Source organism: Salvelinus sp. IW2-2015, linkage group LG11 (assembly GCF_002910315.2).
Source record: "Salvelinus sp. IW2-2015 linkage group LG11, ASM291031v2, whole genome shotgun sequence".
NCBI lineage: Eukaryota > Metazoa > Chordata > Actinopteri > Salmoniformes > Salmonidae > Salvelinus > Salvelinus sp. IW2-2015.
In genome coordinates this window covers 5,006,545-5,029,761 of record NC_036851.1, presented here as the reverse complement: position 1 = coordinate 5,029,761, position 23,217 = coordinate 5,006,545, and the positions used below count along the sequence as shown (strand labels likewise).

At 43.5% G+C, this 23,217-nt stretch overlaps 1 protein-coding gene, 1 non-coding gene and 1 pseudogene across 2 annotated transcripts in view; 1 reads left to right on the top strand and 2 right to left on the bottom strand.

Moving 5' to 3' along the window:
• LOC111969683 (neurexophilin-2) overlaps positions 1-23,217 on the bottom strand; it is a 102,126-nt gene that overhangs the window by 31,622 nt on the left and 47,287 nt on the right. The gene's annotated exons all lie outside the window — the stretch shown is intronic.
• On the bottom strand, positions 3,016-3,069 carry LOC111970791 (U7 small nuclear RNA). The gene has a single exon (XR_002878158.1). It is a non-coding gene; the product is annotated as a U7 small nuclear RNA (small nuclear RNA).
• Positions 15,133-15,274, top strand: LOC111970812 (U2 spliceosomal RNA; annotated as a pseudogene).

Genomic DNA, 23,217 nt, shown 5'->3' with positions numbered 1-23,217 from the left:
TTATACCTTTATACCTACAGTTAACCACTGCCTCCTAATCTCCAAACTGGAGGCACTGGGGTTAAGCACTATCCCTCTAGGCTGGGTAAAGTCCTATTTATTAGGAAGGGAGGAAGTGGTAGAGGTTAATGGTTCACTGTCTCAGGCAAAACCAATGAGTTGTGGCGTTCCGCAGGGGAGCGTGCTTGGGCCTCTGTTGTTTTTATTGTATATTAACGATATGAAAGATGCTTGTTCTTGCCGTCTTTTTCTTTATGCGGATGACTCTACACTTCTGGTGTCTCACAAAAGTAAAACTCTGTTGGAGAGCATACTTAGCACAGAGCTTACTAACATTAGCAAATGGCTTGGAGATAATAAGCTATCTCTGCACTTAGGGGAAACTGAAGCAATTATTTTTGGATCCAGACCTAAATTGTGTAGGTTGTCTGAAATCAGAGTGGAGTTAGGGGGTGAGGTGCTGACTTCTAAAACCTCTGTTAGCTACTTGGGATGTATCCTTGATGGAAGCTTGGGAGGTGTGAGCATGGCCAATAAGGTGCTAGGGAAGGTTAATGCCAGGACTAAGTTTTTGGCTAGAAAGTCCAAGCTGCTTGATAATTTTGACTATGCTAGTACTTCCTGGTTTGGGGGCTTATCTAAATTTTTGAAGGGGAAGCTCCAGATAGCCCAGAATAAGCTGATCAGGGTGAAGATGAGTCCACGTATTCACATAGGCAGGAGCTGCTTTCAGGAACTAAACTGGCTGCCTGTTGAGGCTAGGGTATCCCAGATTAGACTAGGTTTGGTTTAAAAGAGTATTAATGGTCCTGCGCCCAGATATCTAAGTGATTACTTTCCTCGTGTTAGGGATGCACACAATCACAGCACCAGATCAGGTGTTGCTGATGTGTGCTTATACAGGTTCAGGAGTAATGCTGGGAAAGGTACTTTCTTGTATACTGGAGCCTCAGAATGGAATGAGTTGCCTCTGCCCATAAAATCAATGTCCTCTCTGGGCAGCTTTAAAAATAAAGTAAAAATATGTTTGATGTCTTCTGTGCCCATATGAATAACCCCTATGATGTAACTGGAATGACGAGATAGATGTTCTTCTTCTCTGTTTTTGTTTTATTATTTCATTGCCATACTGTGTTTGATCTTGTCTAGCCATCTTGTCTCAGGAGGACCACAATGGAAATAAGTCCCAGACTTTATTGTGTGTTATCCTCCATGATTTTATTCATGTGCATGTATGGCTTTTTGAAGTTTATGTGTGCTTGTTTTTTAAAATGGTTGAATTAATAAACTAAACTAAAACTTACTTTATACCTTCACAGAACCGCGCAAACTGACTCTAACCAGAATAGAACGAGGAGTGGGAGGCCTAGAAGGCCAGCATTCCGGAGTCACCTTTTCACTGTTGACGTTGAGACTGGTGTTTTGCGGGTACTATTTAATGAAGCTGCCAGTTGAGGACTTGTGAGGCGTGTGTTTCTCAAACTAGACACTCTAATGTACTTGTCCTCTTGCTCAGTTGTGCACTGGGGCTTCCCACTCCTCTTTCTATTCTGGTTAGCGCCAGTTTGCGCTGTTCTGTGAAGGGAGTAGTACACAGTGTTGTACGAGAGCTTCAGTTTCTTGGCAGTTTCTCGCATAGAATAGCCTTCATTTCTCAGAACAAAAATAGACTGACGAGTTTCAGAAGAAAGGTCTTTGTTTCTGGCCATTTTGAGCCTGTAATCGATCCCACAAATGCTGATGCTCCAGATACTCAACTAGTCTAAAGAAGGCCAATTTTATTGCTTCTTTAATCAGGACAACAGTTTTCAGCTGTGCTAACATAATTCCAAAGGGTTTTCTAATGATCAATTAGCCTTTAAAATTATAAACTTGGATTAGCTAACACAATGTGCCATTGGAACACAGGAGTGATGGTTGCTGATAATGGGCCTCTGTGCGCCTATGTAGATATTCCATTAAAAATCAGCTTTTTCCATCTACAATAGTCATTTACAACATTAACAATGTCTACACTGTATTTCTGATCAATTTGATGTTATTTTAATGGACAAAAAATTTGCTTTTCTTTCAAAAGCAAAGACATTTCTTTTTTTTCTTCTCTTTTTTTTGTGTATTTTCACCCCTTTTTACTCCCCAATTTCGTGGTATCCAATTGGTAGTAGTTACAGTCTTGTCTCATCGCTGCAACTCCCGTACGGACTCGGGAGAGGCGAAGGTTGAGAGCCATGCGTCCTCCGAAACACAACCCAACCAAGCCGCACTGCTTCTTGACACAATGCCCATCCAACCCGAAAGCCAGCCGCACCAATGTGTCGGAGGAAACACCATACACCAGGCGACCGTGTCAGCGTGCACTGCGCCCGGCCCGCCACAGGAGTCGCTAGTGCGTGATTAGACAAGGATATCCCTGCCGCCAAACCCCCCCCTAACCCGGATGACGCTGGGCCAATTGTGCGCCGCCCCACGGGCCTCCCGGTCGCGGCCAGCTGCGACAGAGCCTGGACTCGAACCCAGAATCTCTAGTGGCCTTAGACCACCGCGCCACTCAGGAGGCCCCTACAAGGACATTTCTAAGTGACCTCAAACTATTGAACGGTAGTGTATACTATACTGTAGTAATTACTGTAGTGTTTTTGTAGACTGTATTATTATGTAGTACCTCCATACTCAATTGGAAAATCTCTGCCCCGTGCAAAATGCAACATTTTCTCTCCTCCAACAAGAGGGGTGTGAAAAGTTTGGGGTCGCACGGTTTGTAAGGTGGGGGTTTGTTATTACACCGATAAATGACATTATCCATCCGGACCTTAATTAACCACCTAGGAAATGTGTGTTACCGGACCTTCTCAAATAGTACTACAAATATACTGAGTACCCCTGCAGTCGTATTTAGTGTAGTGTTTTTGCAGATTGTAGTACAGTACACTGTAGTAGTTACTGTCATGTTTTTGGGGACATTACTGTAGTATTTGTTAAAGTGTTTTTTGTTTTATTAACTTCAACAAAAAAGTGGGGGGCTTTCTCCTTTAGGAAACCTACTGGAGAAATACTAAAAGAGCAAATTTCCCATAACCTGTAGGTAGGTCGGACTGGGTTCTGAACAGAGAGTTCAGAGCTCCTGCTCTTTTTATAACCATAGGGAACACACTGAATGGTCTATACTTGGCATGTCGCTTTCTAACTTACAGGTGGCACAAATTGGGATACAAGGGAGGAGAATGGGCAATGGTATTTGCAAATTAAATACTGTAGTATTTACAATAGTTAAAAAAAAAAAAAATTTGCAGACGGTAGTGTTCTTTCTGACATTACTTTGGTATATACTATAGTGTTTTTTGTGTGGATAATACTTTAGTATTTACTATAGTATTCTACAGTATACTACACAATTCTGCACTAAGTACTACCCATGATCAAGGGATACTACAATATGTAGTAAAGTATTCTACAGTATACTACAGTTTACTACAGCATTCTATAGTAAGTACTCTATAGTCAACTTTTAGTATTTTTTTTATTACCTCATCAATCAACACAGTAACTCTTCCATCTAGAGATAAGGTCTTCATAAGAGGTTTTGGGGTAACTCAGCAGTTCTCTGTGCGTGTGTGTTCTCAAGGTTTCAGCATTCCTTCCAACATAATTATAACTCTAACAGAGAGACAGGTGATGATGATGCTAGAATGCGTTCTTCTACAGTGTGAGTGTGACTGTGCATGATGTGGAAGATCCAAAGCCATCGGAACCTCCTTTCTTTCTTTCTTTCTTTCTTTCTTTCTTTCTTTCTTTCTTTCTTTCTTTCTTTCTTTCTTTCTTTCTTTCTTTCTTTCTTTCTTTCTTTCTTCTTTCTTTCTTTCTTTCTTTCTTTCTTTCTGGAGTAACTTCAGTGACTGATAGATCAGCGAGAAGTAAGCAATCTTCCTTCTATCCCTCTCTCTCTCAGATCAGCATGCCCTGCTCGGGTGGCCGTTGGGTGGGTGGACTACGATGTTGTCACTGATGCCGCTCCACCCTGATCAATCACACTGTTTTCAGAGTAGAGAGAGGGAGAGAGGGGGAGAGAGAGGGAGGAGGAGAAGCAAAGGTAGAGCAAGGGAGGTAGAGAGAGAGAGAGGCACAGAGCGAGAGAACGAGAGAGAGAGAGGCAGAGAGAGGTGGAGGGCATCTCTTTTGCATGCCGGATGGCAGGCAATGCATCAAAAGATGACAGTTTCCCCATTCTTCTTTAAATAAGAGTAGCAAGACTCCTGGCTGTGCTTTAAGTTTAATCATTCATCTAAATAAGTTGCACAGAGAAACTCTCGGAGTTGGAGGCTAGAAGCCGGGCGCTAGGCGGAGGGGGGAGAGCTAGGCAGCCTCCCAGGGGGCGAAAAAGGCAAAGCGGAATAAGAACCGACGTCGCGCTGCTGAATTTCTCATTTGTAAACGTGTAAACATATATTTGACTCAGATTGCCGGCGCCAAACCGTGCCTCCTTCGCAGATGTATGTATTGGTTGAGTTCATGGCAGTTAAAGGAGGAGAGGAGGGAGGAGAGCGAGAGAGAGATATAGTGAGAGAAAGAGAGGCAAAGAGGAGAGAGGGAGCGTATGGTGGCAGAATGAGAGACGGGACTCGTTGACGCGCCGTTGCGTTGAGGCGCTAAGTGACAGTGATTGATGCTCTCTGTGTTTTCAACTTATCAAGCAGTATAAGCAACGACGCTGCCACTCCATAAGAGATAAATAGCAGAAATATACTGTATATCAGCGATGAATAAAGAATAAAATAAACACCAGGGATGGGGGTAAAACGGAGAGACCTATCTACATAATGAATAGAAAAATAGGGGAATGGGGGGAGAGGGAGGGAGAGAGGGGTAGTGGGGGGAAAGACGAAAGAAGGAGAGGGGGAGGAGCAGAGGGGGGGGGGAGAAGGGGAGGAAAGGGAGAAGGGGAGAGCGGGAGGGAGAGAAAAGGAGGTGGAGAAATGGAAGAGAAGAAGAGAGAAGGAAGAGAAGAGGAGAGAAGTCCCAGCGGGAGAGGGGAAGATGAGGGGATGGCGCGGAGCAGGTTGGGGGGAGACATCAGCGGGATTGGAATTGGGATGCCGGGGACACATGGGCCTTGCTTCTGACAACGCAGACAAGCAAGTCACCCAGGCGGCAAAATAAAGGATGTGTCCCAAATGACACTCTATTCCCTACACAGTGCACTAATTTTGACCAGGGTAGGGAATAGGGTGCCGTTTGGGCTGCAGGCAAAGCCTGGTCTGCCTGTGATTTGTTTCCCCAGCTCATCAGTGGGAAAGCTGGATGACGGATGGACTGGCGCTGGGTGCTCTGCGGTCTGCCCAAAGTGTCAAAGTTACTCGCACTAATAAAGACCCACTTTTCTTTTTGTCGCCCTTCCTCCCTTCATTCTCCCTACTGCATGGTCGGTCGAGGCTTCCTTCTTTTTCTTGTTCTTTCCCATTTTTCTCCATCTCCCTCTGTTCCTTCCCCCAATGCATTGCCAGAGCTGTGCGATCTGGTCTTCGCCTTCCAATTCCTCACAGAGCAAAGTGGGTATCAAAGGAATTGGAGTGGTTTGTAAGGCAGGCAGGAGCGCTAGGCGGGATGTAATTGGCTGATTAGAAAATGATGAAAAGACTAAACGTTTCATGTCTTTCTTCCTCCTGTGAGCTGTTCTCTCTGTGTTTCAGAAGGTTTTCTCTTTTCCTCTCTCTGACCTTCTCGCTCTCTCTCGTTCTCTCTCGCTAGCTGGCTCCCTTTCCTTCTCTCTCTCCCTCCCTCTCTCTCTCTCTTCCCCACTCTCTCTCTTGCCCCTCTCTCTCCCTCTCCCCTCTCTCTCTCTCTCTCTCTCTCTCTCTCTCTCTTTGACTTATTATTTTTCGCTGGCTCAGAAATGGAGAGATGGCTGATGGTGGTTAGTTGGAGCTGAGGCAATGGATGGTGCTTATGAATATGTCCCTGATTCCCCTCTGTGCTGATCTGGCCGATCTATGGGCACACACAATCATTACCCTATCACCTACTAAACTACAGCAGAGGAGCACAATTCCTTTGGCAAAGGCTCGGGTTTCAGATGGGGCCAGAAAATGGTACACGAATGTCAACAATTTGTTACTATTAGATATCTAAATAGTGTAATATCCTTTGCAAATAACAGTAGCTACCACTTTCAGTTATTATCCCAACGCTTTCCTGTGGTCTGGAATCTGAGCTGAATACACAGCGCAGTGCTTTCTGTGCAGTGAGGTCTTCCTCTCACGCATTTTGGATGCTTTTACTTTACCACTGAATGTCTGGCTGTATGTACTGACTGTATGAATCACTGTTGTCTGCCCAAGGACATAGCATAGGGACCCCTTACTGGGCTCTCTACAATCCACACCATCTGGACATAAAGGCAGCAGTGCTGACCACATCTCTTCTCCTACTGCTCTCCTCTCTCCTGGAGAGAAACTGCTAGATGTGGAGATGTGGATCAGACCTGGGTTCAAATACTATGTGATACTATTCAACAACTTTCAAACAGTACATTTGCTCTAGCCTGCCTGGAGTGCCAGATGGGCAGGGAGTTTGTGGTTTGCCATTTTGGGACTATACTATTGGTTACATTGTATCCAGGCGATCTAAATAAAGCTCTGATAAAATATGAAATGATGTGAGATAGTATCTGAACCCGGGGTCTGATGTGGGGTAGCTACAGAACAGGCTAATCGATCCAGTGTAGCTCGATCGTTCTCCTGGGATGAGAGTGGTACATCCACAGAGGAGTTGGATTGGGAGTGAGGGCGTGTATGTGAGGGCGTATAGAGGGAGAGATGTGATGTATGTCAGTGTCTTTACTCCTCCAGAACTGTCCTGAGAGGGAGATCCCTCCATCCGCTCCCGAGACTGACCGGGCACGTCTTCCATCACCAGTCCACTTGGTTTCATTCTCACAAGTCCAATATGTGAACAGATGTGAACAGAGAAAACGTGAATGTGACAGTGACTTGTAGGTAGCCTAGCGGCAAGTAACATGATGTGTTTCACATTGGAGGACACCTACTGTAATAACATACGGTAATCGGAATGAATGGATTCATGAATTAAAGTGGACCTGACGGCGTTTTAGCAACATGAAATGTAATTCAAATCTGTTCATATACACCCACAGGAAGAATATGACACCTTTTTCCCCCACATTTTCTGACAAGCAAGCACTTAGATTTGGTCATTTTCACGCCTTCATAAATTCATAGAATGTTTGGGAATTATGTATAGTAAGGCATTTGTGGAAATTCTAAAGCGATATAGAGTGGGAAAGCGACCGTGCATTTGGACAATTAATAGACACTGCCGTAAATAAAAACCCATCTGTCTCGTCCAGGACCAGAGTCTATGCAGACCGGTGCGCCATAGCCAATCAGAGCTACATTGGGCCTTTATGCAAATAAGCTTTTGGCCACAAAGGCCTGCCACCATTCACTTTGAACTGGACTGTGTGTTTACAGGCAGTTGCAACAGCGCGAATTTAGAGCATTAGGACTCGTTCACCAACAGCCATAAAATACACCCGAATGGATTTCGGCAAATATGTAAACACCATGGGATTCCTCTTACATTTGTGAAATATACTGTCCTGTTGATCAAACAACCATGAAAAGGTAGGCTCGCTCCCCCTCAGTTATTCACGTCAACAAGATCAACAACTAATGCTAGCCAGAGCGAGATGAGCTAAAATCTAACGAGGGAACATTAGATAAACCCTCTCAAACTTTTTCAGCTAGCTGGCCGTCAAAATTGCACTGATAAACAATGGGGAATAGTAGCCTGCTCGTCCTTCTGCAGCTTCCCTGCAAACGTATGCTTGTCCCAACCCACGTTCTGACAACTGAATGGGAACCCGCCTGCCCATTTGATCGATGCTAAATACATTTGACTGACAACTAAGTGTGGGTTCATAAATTGCCTTCAGTGTGTCAGAGTGTGCTCTGGGTGGTTCGTCAATGACGAGCCCTGTCGGATTGTGTTTTTGTAAATTCAGAGCGGTTCACTCTCCGAGCATTCTGAGCGCACACCGCACTATTTACACTGGAAGATCTGGCCCGAGGAGTAGGGTTGATTCTAGCGTTCCTCACAACTGCAGTCAAGCAGTTGGCTAAAGTTGGCTAGCTTGCTACCTACTTCCAGACACAAATGAGAGAACATCTTACTCTGACCATTTTACTCACCCTAGCAGAGCTGGTTAGGCTGTTCACATGTTATCTAGAGCGTTAATGACTAACTGTGCGGCTAGCAACAATTTAACAACTTTTTTTTGCCGACTTTTACTTACACCTGTCATATTCAGCGGGTGTTGCGCATTTTGGAAATGAATCAATTTTTCTGCTCTCTGGCACACTCAGATGAGAGTGCTCTAAAATCGGAGTAGATAGCCAGAATGAATTTACAAACGAAAGACATATACTAACTGGATAACAGTCGTTCAAGATCAGCATAGCTGAGCTAGTTAGCTAGCGAAGCGATTCACATTTCGATACTGCAGTATCGCTGGTTCAATCACTGTGTGTGTCCCTCTGTCTGCCTGTTGACTAGATGGGTAGGTCTAATAGCTTTAGTAAATACACACACACCTTTATAATAACACACAGACACGCCCGTACACACGTATCCAGGCACGCGCACACACACGCACACACTCTCACCCAGAGGTGTCATTCCATAGGGGGAACAAAGGGCACGTGCCCCCTCAGATTTGCCCTTGTCATTCAAATTTTAAATGTTAAATTAATTACTAAACATAATTTTTAAGCCCATGTTTTATCTGAATTATTAATGGGAAAAAATCATCCAGCTGTATTTTGCGGAGGGGGAACACTGACTGGACCATGCAACGAGTCCCCTCCCCCCATTATCCTAAGTAAGAACAGAACTCCGATAGAAAAAGTATCCCGATTGGGTTTTAAACAGTTACATGTCATAAAGTATCGACACATAAATGAATACATTTAAAAAATATTTCCTTTGTTTCAACTATATTGTGCAAATATAACATAACTCATTTGTTGTATTCAGAGGGTGAACAATGTATACAACGTGTGTTTCCTATTTGGACATTTAAGCAACTTTTGGAACAATCTTATGGGTTTTTTACAGGTTTTTCTGTTAGGATGTTTGCAGCCTCCATATGTTTGTAGCAAGTAGCCTATTATCGTTTCCCATTGCTGGATCTTGGCTCTCTCCTTTTCATGAGGTTCTTCAGAAAGTTTCCTATTTTGGCCAACAGGAGCAGACACCACAGGCTCCAAACTGTTGAAGGGATACATAACCAAAAACTCCATGACACGCAAGAGCTCAAAGTATGACACTAGGTAGTCAGCACGCGAACAGCTGTGAGTGACACGTGCATGAAAAAATATGATCATATACTATGGTATGAGTACTAAAGTATTCCCACTGTAGTATTCACTGTGGTATATTGTAGTATTTACAGTTACCTATAGAATCAATAACATAGTCAAATAAAACTGTAGTACGTACTTCAGTATTTACTGTAGCGTTTTTGCGGACTGTAGTATACTGTAGTGTTAAGGTTTAATTATTGTCAACATAGAAATTGAGGCTTTCTCCTTCAGGAAACCTACTGGAGAAATATTAACACAACTTTCCATAACCTGTGGGCAGGTAAGACTGATGGTTCAGCACTTCAGCTCTTCTCTATAATCTGTAGGGAACATAATACATGGTCTATACTTGGCATGTAGGTTTGTTACTTATGGGTGGCACAAATTGCAATACGCGGGAGGGGAATGTGCAGGGTATTTGCAAATTAAATACTGTAGTATTTACATGTATTATATTTACAGTACCTTCATAAAGTATTCACATCCCTTGACTTACTCCACATTTTGTTGTGTTACAGCCTGAATTAAAAATGGATTAAATATGTGAATCACCTTTGGCAGCAGTTACAGCTGTGAGTCTTTCTGGGTACGTCTCTAAGAACTTTGCAAACCTGGATTGTACAATATTTGCACAATATTTTTTAATTCTTCAAGCTCTGTCAAGTTGGTTGCTGATAATTGCTAGACAATCATTTTCAAGTCTTGCCATAGATGTTCAAGCCGATTTAGGTCAAAACTGTAACTAGGCCACTCAGGAACATTCAATGTCGTCTTGGTAAGCAACTCCACTGTATATTTGTCTTTGTCTTTTAGGTTATTGTCCTGCTGAAAGGTTAATTTGTCTCCCAGTGCCTGTTGGAAAGCAGACTGTACCAGGATTTTGCCAGTGCATAGATTCATTCCTTTTCATTTTATCCTAAAAAACTCCCTAGTCCTTGCCGATGACAAGCATAACCATAACATGATCAACTCAAATCAAATTGTATTGGTCACATACACATGGTTAGCAGATGTTATTCCGAGTGTAGCGAAATGCTTGTGCTTCTAGTTCCGACAGTGCAGCAATATCTAACAAGTAATTTCTAGCAATTCCACAACAAATAAATAATGCACACAAATCTAAGTAAAGGAATGGAATAAGACTATATAAATACAGTGGGGAGAACAAGTATTTGATACACTGCCGATTTTGCAGGTTGTCCTACTTACAAAGCATGTAGAGGTCTGTAATTTTTATCATAGGTACACTTCAACTGTGAGAGACAAAAATCCAGAAAATCACACTGTATGATTTTTAAGTAATTAATTTGCATTTTATTGCATGACATAAGTATTTGATACATCAGAAAAGCAGCACTTAATATTTGGTACAGAAACCTTTGTTTGCAATTACAGAGATCATACGTTTCCTGTAGTTCTTGACCAGGTTTGCACACACTGCAGCAGGGATTTTGGCCTACTCCTCCATACAGACCTTCTCCAGATCCTTCAGGTTTCGGGGCTGTCGCTGGGCAATTTCAGCTCCCTCCAAAGATTTTCTATTGGGTTCAGGTCTGGAGACTGGCTAGGCCACTCCAGGACCTTGAGATGCTTCTTACGGAGCCACTCCTTAGTTGCCCTGACTGTGTGTTTCGGGTCGTTGTCATGCTGGAAGACRCAGCCACGACCCATCTTCAATGCTCTTCCTGAGGGAAGGAGGTTGTTGGCCAAGATCTCGCGATACATGGCCCCATCCATCCTCCCCTCAATACGGTGCAGTCGTCCTGTCCCCTTTGCAGAAAAGCATCCCCAAAGAATGATGTTTCCACCTCCATGCTTCACGGTTGGGATGGTGTTCTTGGGGTTGTACTCAACCTTCTTCTTCCTCCAAACACGGCGAGTGGAGTTTAGACCAAAAAGCTCTATTTTTGTCTCATCAGACCACATNAAACTTCAGACGGGCCTGGACATGCGCTGGCTTGAGCAGGGGGACCTTGCGTGCGCTGCAGGATTTTAATCCATGACGGCGTAGTGTGTTACTAATGGTTTTCTTGCTACAAGGCTACAGAAAGCTAAACCAACAACCACACGAACCGAAATTGGTTACATTGTAATCACAGGTCCAACGGGGGAAAAACCTACCGAGCTAGCGTTGATTTGTTTTGGAACATATGATGACCTAACGTGGTGAGTGATGAACATTAATTTCTCCGGTCCCTGCGTTGCCTAGTGTTTGAAATGCAATGTGATCTCCTCGTAATTAACAGTGTCGAGTGTCCTGACGAGAAGGCAAACTTTTCTAGCTACGCCAGGGCAAAATCGGGCATCATCAGCTCATTGTTATGGATGTGTCCAAATGAATGTCAATAGAAAACAGCTTAAATAATCGCAAATGCAGCTACTTTGCTGTTGATTTGACTGCAGAGGTCATGACTGTGTTAGCCATAGCTAGTTGGCAAGAATGTTGCCAGCAAGCATGGCAACGGAACATATAGAACATACAGTGCATTCAGAAAGTATTCAGACCCCTTTACTTTTTCCACATATTTTTTAATTACAGCCTTATTCTGAAATGTATGAAATTGTGTTTTTTCGCCCCTCAATCTACACACAATACGTGACTCAGTTTGGCAAAGCAAAAACAGTTTTTCAGAAATATTTGCAAATGTATGAAAAAAATAATAAAATGATATCACATTTACATAAATATTCAGACCCTTTACTCAGTACTTTGTGAAGCACCTTTGGCAGTGATTAAAGCTTTGAGTCTTCTTGGGTATAACGCTACAAGCTTGGCACACCTGTATTTGGGGAGTTTCTCCCATTCTCTGCAGATCCTCTCAAGCTCTGTCAGGTTGGATAGGGAGAGTCGCTGCACAGCTATTTTCAGGTCTCTCCAGAGATGTTCGATTGGGTTCAAGTCTGGGGTCTGGCTGGGCTACTCAAGGACAATCAGAGACTTGTCCTGAAGCCACTACTGCATTGTCTTGTCTGTGTGCTTAGGGTCGTTGTCCTGTTGGAAGGTGAACCTTCGCCCCCAGGTCCTAAGCGCTTTGGAGCAGGTTTTCATCAAGGATCTCTCTGTACTTTGCTCCGTTCATCTTGCCCTCAATCCTGACCAGTCTCCCAGTCCCTGCCGCTGAAAAACATCCACACAGCATGATGCTGCCACCACCATGCTTCACCGTAGGGATGGTGCCAGGTTTCATCAGACCAAAGAATCTTGTTTCTCATGGTCTGAGAGTCATTTAGGTACCTTTTGGCAAACTCCAAGTGGGCTGTCAAGTGCCTTTTACTGAGGAGTGGCTTCCGTTGGTCGAGTACTGCAGAGATGTTTGTACTTCTGGAAGGTTCTCCATCTCCACAGAGGAACTCTGGAGCTCTGTCAGAGTGACCATCACCTCTGTGACTAAGGCCGTTTTCCCAGAATTCTCATTTTTACCGGGCGGCCAGCTCTAGGAAGAGTCTTGGTGGTTGCAAACTTCTTCCATTTATGAAAGGGAAAGGAAAGGGGGATACCTGATGGAGGCCAATGTGTTCTTGGGGACCTTCAATGCTGCATAAATCTGTGCCTTGACATAATCCTGTCTCGGAGCTCTACGGACAATTCCTTCGACCTCATGTCTTGGTTTTTGCTCTGACATGCACTGTCAACTGTGGGACCTTATATAGACAGGTGTGTGCCTTTCCAAATCATGTCCATTCAATTGAATTTACCACAGGTGGACTACAATCAAGTTGTTGAAACATCTCAAGGATGATCAATGGAAACAGGATGCACCTGAGCTCAACTTCGAGTCTAATAGCAAAGGGTCTGAATACTTATGTAATAAGGTATTTCTGTTTTGTATGTTTAATACATTTGCAAAAAAAATCTAAAAACCTGTTTTCGCTTTATAATTATGGGGTATTGTGTGTAGATTGATGAGGGAAAAACAGATTTTATACATTTTTGAATAATGCTGCAACGTAACAAAATGTGGAAAAAGTCAAGGGGTCTGAATACTTTCCAATTGTACCGTATCTGACTAATCGAACAAATGACTTGGTCGCGTCTCTAGCAACAAAAAGATGAGACAATCTGAATTATACTATTTTTTTAATTCTAAGATTTTTATTTCTACCAATAAATATATGCTTTGGTATTGTTTTCTTTGGCAACTGTGGTATAAGCGTGATAAATATCTTTGTTCTGTACATTACCTTGTAAAAAGGAACTATGCAAAGGGAATCAGCGTCCATTATTGCCAAGGTAATATACAGAATGTCTGTGTTTATCCCTTATGTATACTACGTATTACGTATACAGAACATAAAGAACGAACAACTGGGTCACGTCCATGAAAATCGAACTAATCGACCAAACGACTGGGTCGTGTCTCTAGCGACCAAAAGATGAGAAAGTATGAATTCTCTTATAAAATACAATTCTATAGTAAGTACTGTAGTAGGGTTGGGCAGTATCCAGATGTTCATACTGCCATACTGTTTCTGTACCATACCATGGTATACAGTATTACTAAATGTGCACACAAGGGGCACTATTTAAAAAATATATATCATACCGTCGGTATTTCGAAATACCCTGGTATACGGTATAAACGGTATATCGCCCAAGCCTATACTGTAGTATTCTATCGTAAACTGTAATATTTTTGGGCAGCTGTCTATCACCACATCTGGCTGACTAAGTCAGGGGTTAGCCTAAATGATTAAGATAAGGTTCTGATTACATTCCTAAGTGTGAGAAAAATATTTAGAGAACCCTAACTTACAACTGAATAGAGAAATATAATGGAAATTATTTGCTAAATGATTCACTTTTGCGCCAGATGCCAAAACCATATGGCATTTTCCATTCATCTAAACAATGGACATAGCGCATTTTGGATATTGCATTTAGTGAAAAAAATTATAAAGCACACCTGAAGTAAATGTTTTAAAAGTTTGCAATAATTCATACACGTAGAAAGGGACCCATGAGCCTTAATTTCAGATGAAAAAATGCAAACGTGAAAACATTGCGTTTATCGCGTTTCGAAAATAAACTCTTCATATTTACGAGATTGGATATTGGTACTACTATCTCAAATTGATGTTTTCCAGCCTTAAGGAGTTTTCCTCACTGTGGTGTCTGGTCTTTAAAAAGAAGAGATAGCTGGACAGAATTATCCACCTTGACCTTTGTAATAAAAGATACAGGAAATGAACAATGACATATGATCCCAACTGGTCACTGTTGTAAAATATATGCCATTTCACAGACGCCTCAAAGATTTTCTGCTGAAAAGTGCAAGCTTCATTAATTCAAACATGTGGGTTTCCATGCCTAGAATGTCCAGTGTTATTACTCTTGTCATTCATATTCATATTTACAGTTTTTCCTCATTCGCGTTCAAGCAATTGTTGGATCTGGTTTGAAACGTATCTAAAGCAGAACAGCAATGATCAAATGCTCAAATACACTTACCAAACTCGTTTTCTTAGTACCTGACTTGGATATCTTAGACCACCTTTTGCAAAACGTTAAATACAAATGTCATTGAATACAAAATTTACATCAGTGTATTACTATGTAAAATGGAAAGATCTAGTCAACGGGGACTGTCATATTTTTATGTTTTTTTTTGCATGCAGAGATGCAGAAAACGAAGTTAGGTTACTTATACATAACTTTGGGTTACTCCTAAGTTATCATCGCCATCATTGTGGCCTTCCACTATAGAGCTTTGCTTCGGTGTGGATTTAGGCCTGTACATTCATATCAGTTGTGTTCCTCCATTGTACACATTAAATGTTCCTCCAACACACTACATATTAAATGGATTTTTCGAACAGGGAGTCGGAAATGGGGCTTGCTCCGTCCGCTCCACGCATCGACCCGGTATTGCAGTACCTCCGGGAACGGTGCAACACACTTCTCCCGTTGTCAAGGACAAAACAAGACACAAAGCTATCTAAACAGCTAGCTACAGAAGAAGGAAAGGGAAGAAAAAGAAGAAACACCCAAAGTGAAAGTAGGGCGAAGCGCTCTTCGTGGGTTCCCCCGTTTCCCGCCATTTTACTTAAAAATAAAAAAATAAAAAAAAACGTTGGTCAAGTGAGTGAGTGAGTGAGTGAGTGAGTGAGTGAGTGAGTAATTATTCGGTTAACTAGCCAGCTATTTTCGTAACGTAACGCAGTCAACACTGTAGCTAGCCAGCTAGCCACCGAATAGCAGCATAGCAGCTCTGGAGAAACGATTACATTACAACGGAACGACTTGATTAGTGTAGTGTTAGCTGGCTACATAGTTGTCTTTGCTATCTTTGTATCTAAGATAATTGTGTAGCTTAGAGTTGGTTAGAGTATTTATTCGGTTAACTAGCCAGCTATTTTCGTCCACCGCGCTGCGCTGCCGTTTCCTACCTAGTCAACACTGCTAGCTAACACTGCTAGTTAGCCAACTTCTACCGAATAGCAGCACTGTAGAAACTCACACTACAACTTACATTACAACGGAACGACTTGATTAGCGTAGTGTTAGCTAGCTACATAGTTTGTCTTTGCTGTCTTTGTATCCAAGATAATTGTGTAGTTTTTGAGTAATTGTCGAGGTTACCTAGCCAGCTACACGTTCAAACAAAGTCAACAACGCAGCCACTGCTAGCCAGCCTACTTCACCGCCAGCAGTACTATATCATTTTAGTCAATAAGATTTTAGTCAATAAGATTTTATTTTATTTTTGCAACGTAAGCTTAACTTCCTGAACATTCGAGACGTGTAGTCCACTTGTCATTCTAATTCCTTTGCATTAGCGTAGCCTTCTGTAGCCTGTCAACTATGTGTCTGTCTATCCCTCTTCTCTCTCTCTTGCACAGACCATACAAACGCTTCACACCGCGTGGCCGCCGCCATTCTAACCTGGTGGTTCCAGCGCGCACGACCCACGTGGAGTTCCAGGTCTCCGGCAGCCTCTGGAACTGCGATCTGCGGCCAACAAGGCAGAGTTCATCTCAGCCTATGCTTCCCTCCAGTCCTGACTTCTTGCACTGACGGAACATGGATTACCACTGACAACACTGCTACTCCTACTGCTCTCGCCTCGTCTGCCCACGTGTTCTCGCCACACCCGAGAGCTTCTGGTCAGCGGGCGGTGGCACTGGGATCTCTCTCTCTCCCAAGTGGACATTCTCTCTTTCTCCCCTGACCCATCTGTCTATCGCCTCCTTTGAATTCCATGCTGTCACAGTTACCAGCCCTTTCAAGCTTAACATCCTTATCATTTATCGCCTCCCAGGTTCCCTTGGAGAGTTCATAAATGAGCTTGACGCCTGATAAGTTCCTTTCTGAGGATGGCTCACCTCTCACAGTTCTGGGTGACTTTAACCTCCCCACGTCTACCTTTGACTCATTCCTCTCTGCCTCCTTCTTTCCACTCCTCTCTCTTTTGACCTCACCCTCTCACCTTCCCCCCCTACTCACAAGGCAGGCAATACGCTTGACCTCATCTTTACTAGATGCTGTTCTTCCATAATCTCACTGCAACTCCCTCCAAGTCTCCGACCACTACCTTGTATCCTTTTCCCTCTCGCTCTCATCTAACCTTCCAACACTGCCCCTACTCGGATGGTATGCGGCCGTCCAACCTTCGCTCTCTCTCCCCTGCTACTCTCTCCTCTTCCATCCTATCATCTCTTCCTCGGCTCAAACCTTCTCCAACCTATCTCCTGATTCTGCCTCCTCAACCCTCCTCTCTCTCCCTTTCTGCATCCTTTGACTCTCTATGTCCCTATCCTCCAGGCCGGCTCGGTCCTCCCCTCCTGCTCCGTGGCTCGACGACTCACTGCGAGCTCACAGAACAAGGCTCCGGGCAGCCGAGCGGAAATGGAGGAAAACTCGCCTCCCTGCGGACCTGGCATCCTTTCACTCCCTCCTCTCTACTTTCTCCTCTTCTGTCTCTGCTGCTAAAGCCACTTTCTACCACTCTAAATTCCAAGCATCTGCCTCTAACCCTAGGAAGCTCTTTGCCACTTTCTCTCCCTCCTGAATCCTCCTCCCCCTCCTCCCCTCCTCCCCTCTCTGCGGATGACTTCGTCAACCATTTTGAAAAGAAGGTCGACGACATCCGATCTCGTTTGCTAAGTCAAGACACCGCTGGTTCTGCTCACACTGCCCTACCCTGTGCTTTGACCTCTTTCTCCTCTCTCTCCAGATGAATCTCGTGTCTTGTGACGGCCGGCGCCAACAACTGCCCGCTTGACCCTATCCCTCTCTCTCTCCAGACCATTTCCGGAGACCTTCTCCCTTACCTCACCTCGCTCATCAACTCATCCTTGACCGCTGCTACGTCCTTCCGTCTTCAGAGAGGCGAGAGTTGCACCCTTCTGAAAAAACCTACACTCGATCCTCCGATGTCAACAACTACAGACCAGTATCCCTTCTTTCTTTTCTCTCCAAAACTCTTGAACGTGCCGTCCTTGGCCAGCTCTCCTGCTATCTCTCTCAGAATGACCTTCTTGATCCAAATCAGTCAGGTTTCAAGACTAGTCATTCAACTGAGACTGCTCTTCTCTGTGTCACGGAGGCGCTCGCACTGCTAAAGCTAACTCTCTCTCCTCTGTCTCATCCTTCTAGACCTATCGGCTGCCTTCGATACTGTGAACCATCAGATCCTCCTCTCCACCCTCTCGAGTTGGGCATTCTCGGCGCGGCCCACGCTTGGATTGCGTCCTACCTGACAGGTCGCTCCTACCAGGTGGCGTGGCGAGAATCTGTCTCCGCACCACGTGCTCTCACACTGGTGTCCCCAGGGCTCTGTTCTAGGCCCTCTCTATTCTCGCTATACACCAAGTCACTTGGCTCTGTCATATCCTCTCACATGGCCTCTCCTATCATTGCTTGCAGACGACACACTTTAATCTTCTCCTTTCCCCTCTGATAACCGGTGGCGAATCGCATCTCTGCATGTCTGGCAGACATATCAGTGTGGATGACGGATCACCACCTCAAGCTGAACCTCGGCAAGACGGAGCTGCTCTTCCTCCCGGGGAAGGACTGCCCGTTCCATGATCTCGCCATCAGGTTGACACTCAATTGTGTCTCCTCCCAGAGCGCTAAGAACCTTGGCGTGATCTGGACAACACCCTGTCGTTCTAACTCACATCAAGGCGGTGACCCGTTCCTGTAGGTTCATGCTCTACAACATTCGCAGAGTACGACCCTGCCTCACACAGGAAGCGGCGCAGGTCCTAATCCAGGCACTTGTCATCTCCCGTCTGGATTACTGCAACTCGCTGTTGGCTGGGCTCCCTGCCTGTGCCATTAAACCCCTACAACTCATCCAGAACGCCGCAGCCCGTCTGGTGTTCAACCTTCCCAAGTTCTCTCACGTCACGCGCTCCGTTCTCCACTGGCTTCCAGTTGAAGCTGCATCCGCTACAAGACCATGGTGCTTGCCTACGGAGCTGTGAGGGGAACGGCACTCCGTACCTTCAGGCTCTGATCAGGCCTACACCCAAACAGGGCACTGCGTTCATCCACCTCTGGCCTGCTCGCCTCCCTACCTCTGAGGAAGTACAGTTCGCTCAGCCCAGTCAAAACTGTTCGCTGCTCTGGCACCAATGGTGGAACAAACTCCTCACGACGCCAGGGTCGCGGCGTCATAACCACTTTCCGGAGACACCTGAAACCCCACCTCTTTAAGGAATACCTAGGATAGGATAAAGTATTCCTCCTACCCCCCCCTCCCCCTTAAATGAGTTAGATGCACTATTGTAAAGTGGTTGTTCCACTGGATATCATAAGGTGAATGCACCAATTTGTAAGTCGCTCTGGATAAGAGCGTCTGCTAAATGACTTAAATGTAAAATGTAAATGTAAAATTGTATTCACCTTTCCTTATTTCTATTGTGGACTGTGTTTCTGTACACCAATTGAAAGTCTACAAAACTATACATAAACCGACCTTTGTATTGAATACATGGAATTGGATTGGGATGATACTGATGAATAAATCATGCACACAATGTGCTTATTATTTTATATATTTTCTTTCCTCAGGAATCATTTTGGATTTGAGCTGTATGAAATTGTTTGGTAAAATATGCATACAAAGAGAGCAATTGCCCAGAATTCTAGACCTTTGGATAGTTGTACTTCCAATTTTGATCATGATTTAGTGACTGCAAAGAAAATGTATTGATCTATTCTGACTTTTAGAACAGACACATTTTATTTCTTGTCTGCTTGCACTCAAGAAAGAAGAATGGTTGTGTTAGTCTTTTTGTAGGCAGTCATGTTTTTGAATGAATGTATTTGCAATCCAAAGAGCTCTATTTTCATGTCATCCAGCAAATGTATGCGCCTGGAGTTTGCTGAATGGCGTTGAAATTTTTTGATCAAAAACCGAATGATCGTCACCACTGTTTAATTCTCAAGAAACACAATTTGTTAAAGATGGAATCCGCATTAGGGGAAACAGCGCCACTGTCCGCCCCAACACCTTTACTACTGTTTTTGTTTTGTGGACAAAATGGAGGTGAGGTGCGTCGAGCAGTGTGGTCAAAAAAAATTTGCAGTATATATTCTGCTGTTCCATCGTGCGCGCAATAATGTCAGAGAGAACAAAGTGTATGTTTGTTGTTTTCAGTAACTTCTTTGTTGTTGTAATATCACAAACGGGCGTGGCAGTTTCACCCAGTTTCACTTGGATTTCAACTTTAAGTTTGGAAAGTTTTTGTGAATGTTCAAATGTAAAGCTGTTTAAAAAAAAAAAGGTTTAGTCAAGTGACTACTATATATAGGGTCACATGCTAGGGGAGCAGTGAATGGCAACAGTAGAATTCCAGTGTAGAACAGCTTTTGACGAATCAACATTTTCCGTAAAAGCTGTTCACCACGGCAACCAACTTCCCGAAAAACGTAGAAAGTACAGCTATTGTGTCACGTTCCTGACCTGTTTTCCTTTGTCTTGTATTTATTTTAGTTGGTCAGGGCGTGAGTTGGGTGGGTTGGTCTATGGTTGATTTTCTATGTTGGGATTTGGTGTTCGGCCTGGTATGATTCTCAATCAGAGACAGCTGTCAATCGTTGTCCCTGATTGAGAATCATACTTAGGCAGCCTGGGTTTCACTTGTGTTTTGTGGGTGTTTGTTCCTGTGACTGTGTTTGGGCCACACAGGACTGTTTCGGGTTTGTCACGTTTGTTGGTGTTGTATTTTGAAGTGTTTTGTTGATTTTTCATTAAATAATGAACCCTAACTACTCTGCATCTTGGTCCGATCCATGCTCCTCCTCGTCTGAGGAGGAGAACGACTACGACAGCCGTTACATATTGTCAGTGCGTTTACGCAAAAACTGAAACAGTGCTTAAAAGAACAGCAGAGTTGTAGCCATCATTAACCTTTTTTTTGCTGTTTGGTTTTGTTTACGTTTTTTTAAACTCTTTTTACAACTTATATTTCCAATAGCAATGTGTCCCGATGATTATTATGTACAACGTCTTCACTCCTGTGTGGAAACATATCTGTATGTCCTGACCTCAGTTATTTTTGTCAGATTCTTGTATGTTATCTGGTCATATATAATGTTTTTCTTGTTTACATGTTCACCTTCCCAGGTACTGCAGATAGAAATGAGCTGTTGGCTAAATCTGGTCCAACACATCTGTTCTCAAGTGCACTGAGTGTCACATCACACCCTGATCTGTTTCACCTGTCTTTTTCTTGTCTACACCTCCCTCCAGGTGTCGCCCATATGCCCATCATCTCCTGTGTATTTATATATGTCTTCTCTGTTTGTCTGTTGCCAGTTAGTCTTGTCTTGTCAGGTCTTACATGTGTTCTTTCCCGCCGTCCTGTTTCTCTAGTTCTGATTCCTAGTTTTACCTGGTTCTGACCATTCTGCCTGCCCTGACCCCGAGCCTGCCTGCAGTCCTGTACCTGCCTGATTCTGACCTGATCACGAACCTCTGCCTGCCCTGACCCCGAGCCTGCCTGCCGTCCTGTACCTGTCTGACTGACCTGATCACGAACCCCTGCCTGTCCTCGACCTGCCCTTTGCCTGCCACTTATTTCCAATAAATCATCTGAGAACTGTACTATCCGTCTCCAGTGTCTGCATCTGTGTCATATCCTGAGTCGTGATACTAAGACTGTTTTGTTGTACAGTACATTGTCCCTGTTGAAATAGACGTAATAATAACAATACGTAATAATTTAAAGACTTTGAAAGATTTTCCACATTGATGGAAAATGCTGCAATTTGTGGAATACTGAGATACTGGCCATCTCATTCAAGGATTTATATGTTCAATTTGTACATTTGAAGCGCTTCATTTCAAAATGCTATATATCCATTTTCAAAATTGTTGGTAAATTAGCTTTTATTGTTTAAATAAATTATGAAAGATATTGGTATTTTTTTTCACTATGCAATCATGGCATTGTTCAATGACAGACATGTATTTGTTTAAAATCTATCACTTGATGGGTTCATTTCAGAGCGACAAATAATCATGTTTCTTTGTGCAAAATGCTATACATCCACCTCACACTCAGTGAAATAAGTACTACTGCTAGGTTTTACACAGTCAAATGTAACAAATGACAAATTTTTTAGTAAAGAACTGTAAAACGTATATATTTGTGACATCAATCTGTTTTCGAATTGCTCTGAGGCTTATGTCAAATGTAAATGTACTGACCATTGTGATGAATTGTGGTGAAGCTCATTGACATTGTTGCCAATGATGGGGATTAACCAATCGCAATGAGGCATCGACATTTGTGCAAGCTTCAGACCACCACCAATGAACGTGACTGGACATCAAATGTTGCAATGGTAAAACGTTTTATTTCATTTTCGCCTGACACAAGCACATTATTCACTCTTAATTCTTTGCTAATATGTTGGTATGCATAATCATTTTATTTTCGTACAAATTCTGGTGCTTGTCAACACACTCTTCACTCCCGTTTAACAACTCTAAATTGATTTAATGTTTAATGCTGAAATGTTTTGAGTCAACAAGTATTCAACCCCATTGTTATGGCAAGTACAAATAAGTTGAGGAGAAATAAAATGGCTTCACAAGTAACATAATTAGTAGTTGCACAGACTCACTCTGTGTACAATAATAATGTTTAATAACATTATTTTAAGGACTACTTAATCTCTGTACCCAACACATATAATTATCTATAAGTTCCCTCAGCTGAGCAGTGAATTTCAAACACAGATTAAACCACAAAGACCAGGGAGGTTTTCCAATGTCTCGCAAAGAAGGGCACCTATGGATAGATCGCTAAAAATATAAAAGCAGACATTTAATATCCTTTTGAGTATGATAAAGTTATTAACTACACTTTGGATGGTGTATCAATAACACCCAGTCACAACAAAGATACAGGCGTCTTTCCTAACTCAGTTGCCGGAGAGGAAGTACACCGCTCAGGTATTTCACCATGAAGCCAATGGTGACTGGGTTGTGTCGTGGCGGAGATCTTTGTGGGCTATACTCGGCCTTGTCTCAGGATGGTAAGTTGGTGGTTGAAGCTATCCCTCTAGTGGTGTGGGGGCTGTGCTTTGACAAAGTGGGTGGGGTTATATGCTTCTTGTTTGGCCCTGTCCGGGGGTATCATCGGATGGGGCCACAGTGTCTCCTGACCCCTCCTGTCTCAGCCTCCGGTATTTATGCTGCAGTAGTTTATGTGTCGGGGGGCTAGGGTCAGTTTGTTATATCTGGAGTACTTCTCCTGTCTTATCCGGTGTCCTGTGTGAATTTAAGTATGCTCTCTCTAATTCTCTCTTTCTCTCTTTCTTTGACTCCTTGCTGTCCCCAGTCCACCGGGCCGTGCTGCTGCTCCAGTTTCAACTGTT